This window comes from Nematolebias whitei, chromosome 20 (assembly GCF_014905685.2).
Source record: "Nematolebias whitei isolate Nwh7 chromosome 20, NemWhi1, whole genome shotgun sequence".
In the NCBI taxonomy this organism is placed as follows: Eukaryota; Metazoa; Chordata; class Actinopteri; order Cyprinodontiformes; family Rivulidae; genus Nematolebias; species Nematolebias whitei.
Genome location: NC_056517.1, coordinates 7000586 through 7003754, shown reverse-complemented (window position 1 = coordinate 7003754; position 3169 = coordinate 7000586). Strand labels below are relative to the sequence as shown.

The 3169-nt window shown below is 41.1% G+C and overlaps 1 protein-coding gene across 1 annotated transcript in view; it reads right to left on the bottom strand.

Annotated features, from left to right (window-relative positions):
- slc12a7b (solute carrier family 12 member 7b) overlaps positions 1-3169 on the bottom strand; it is a 101979-nt gene that overhangs the window by 43088 nt on the left and 55722 nt on the right. The window lies entirely within an intron of this gene.

Genomic DNA, 3169 nt, shown 5'->3' with positions numbered 1-3169 from the left:
GGTTTCAGGTTAGAAATGACAGTTCTACTACAGTCAGACAGATTGTGTACAAATGGAGGAAGTTCAAGAGCATTGTTACCCTCCCAGGAGTGGTGGACCAACAAAGATCACTCCAAGATCAAGACAAGGTCACAAAGGTCCCCAGGGTAACTTCTAACATCTGAAGATCTCTCTCACATTGACTAATGTTGATGTTCGTGAGTCCACCATCAGGAGAACACTGAACAACAATGGTTCATGGCAGGGTTGATGGAGGAAGCCACTGCTCTCCAAAAAGAACATTGCTGCTCATCTGCAGTTTGATAAAGATCACATGGACAAACCAGAAGACTGTTGGAAGAATGTTAGGTGGACAATTGAGACCAAAGCAGAACTTTTTGGTTTAAATGAAAATAGTTATGTTTGGAGAAAGAACAACTCTGCATTCCTGCAGAAGAACCTTATCCCATCTGTGAAACATGGGGGTGGTAGTATCATGGATCGGTCCTGTTTTACTGCATCAGATCATTCAACAACAAATACTTAGCCAACTTCACAAGGATGTCTTTTTTTTTTTTACCTGCAGGAACCAACTGATGTGAAAAAAAGATTAATAGCTGTTAACTAAAATTATTGACACAAATGAGTTGAACAAAATCTAGAGTACAATCACTTCATGTATTGCATCCCTAGAGTAAGATGTATGAACAGGTTAATGATGAAGAGCCATCAGTGTGAAGTCAGATGTGGTCTTAGCAAAGAGAGTGAACATTAATCCGTCAGACTAAGCTTAGCTGTTACGTAACACAAAGGATGTAAGAGAGGGTTAACCCTCCAAATGCATGAGCTGGCTAGCATTTACTAAAAGGATGGAGTTCCCTTGTTATGATAAAGGTTGGGGTCAGAACAGGGAGGGCTGACGCTACAGTTTCCAGAGCGAGGAAGATGTACATCAGGGATGGGGTCCACAAGGAAGCAGGAAAGTGGTTGGAAGGCGTACAGCAGCTGAGGAGGCTCACAGAGAGGTTTTCTCCCAGGACAGGTGGACGGATTAAACTCTGAGGATGCGGAAAAAACACAATTGATTACTACTTTTGTTTTACTCACAAAGATACTGGTTAGAACGGAGCTACCATAGGTCGGTTAATGTCCGAGCACCCGCTGAATGTTCTCTGCAGCTTCTTATTATAAGTATACTTGTACTCCTGCTTGTAGCTCTGATGATCTGCAGGTGCTGTTAATTAAAGTGTTGAGTGGAGGAAGAAGGCAGGGCAGAGCTCCTACACCTCTTTCATAAACGTTTAGTTGCAGTTATTGCTGCACAGAGGGGTCACACCAGATACTGAAAACAAAGGTTCACATACTTTGCCACTCACAAATATGCAATATTGGATCATTTTCCTCAATCAGTCTGCTCCTCAGATAAATAGTGTCAATTATTATTTTTTTTTATATATGAATGTTTCTGTTCAGTGTCCTGAGATGACTGTTGTGACTTGGTGCTATAGAAATAAACTGAATTGAATTGAATTGAATCAATAAATGAACAAGTATAATATTGTTGTCTCATTTGTTTAAGTGAGTTCTGCTTTAAGGTTGTTTTTTTTTTTTTGTGAAATTCTGATTAAGATTTAGGCCATGTTTATGCAGACACAGTATAGTACATTCAATCGGGTTCACAAACTTTCAAGCACCATTGTATACATATATATATATGTATATATATATATATATATATATATATATATATATATATATATACAGTGAGGAAAATAAGTATTTGAACACCTGTCAATCAGCAACAGTTCTGGCCCTCAAAGACCTGTTAGTCCTCCTCCACTCCACTTATTATTCTAAATTAGAAGCACCTGTTTGAGGTCGGTAGCTGCATAGACACCTGTCCACCCCACACAATCAGTAATACTCCAACTGAGGGAAGGAGGTTGTTCCCCAAAATCTCTCACTACATGGCCCCGGTCATCCGCTCCTTAATACAGTGCAGTCGTCCTGTCTCTTGTGCAGAAAAACACCCCCAAAGCACGATGCTTCCACCCCCATGCTTCACAGTAGGGATGGTGTTTTTGGCATGGTACTTATCAATCTTCGTCCTCCAAACACGGCGAGTGGAATTAAGACCAAAAAGTTCTATTTTGGTCTCATCTGACCACAGAACTTTCTCCCATGACTCCTCTGGATCATCCAAATGGTCATGGGCAAACTTAAGACGGGCCTGGACGTGTGCTGATTTAACCAGGGGAACCTTCTGTGCCATGCATGATTTTAAACTATGACGTCTTAGTGTATTACCCACAGTAACCTTGGAAACAGTGGTGCCAGCTCTCAGGTCATTGACCAGCTCCTCCTGTGTAGTTCTGGGCTGATTCCTCACCTTTCTTAGGATCATTGATATGCCACGAGGTGAGATCTTGCATGGAGCCCCAGTCCGAGGGAGATTGACAGTCATGTTTAGCTTCTTCCATTTTCTAACAATTGCTCCAACAGTTGATCTTCTTTCACCAAGCTGCTTGGTAATTGCTCCGTAGCCCTTTCCAGCCTTGTGGAGGTCTACAATTTTGTCTCTGGTGTCTTTGGACAGCTCTTTGGTCTTAGCCATGTTAGTAGTTAGAGCATTGAAGATGAGTCATGGCTGGGTCTTCCAACATGACAATGACCCAAAGCACACAGCCAGGAGAACCAAGGAGTGGCTCCGTAAGAAGCATATCAAGGTTCTGGAGTGGCCTAGCCAGTCTCCAGACCTAAACCCTATAGAAAATCTTTGGAGGGAGCTCAAACTCTGTGTTTCTCAGCGACAGCCCAGAAACCTGCTGATCTAGAGAAGATCTGTGTGGAGGAATGGACCAAAATCTCTGCTGCAGTAAACCTGGTGACAAACTACAGGAAACCTTTGACCTCTGTAACTGCCATCAAAGGCTACTGTACCAAATATTAACATTGATTTTCACAGGTGTTCAAATACTTATTTGTAGCAGTAACACACAAATAAATTATTTTTAAAATCATACATTGTGATTTTTTTTTAAAATTTTTAGATAATGTCTCTCACAGTGGACATGCACCTAAGATGAAAATTTCAGACCCTCCATGATTTCTAAGTGGGAAAACTTGCAAAGTCACAGGGTGTTCAAATACCTATTTTATTCACTGTATATATGTATATGTATATGTATAT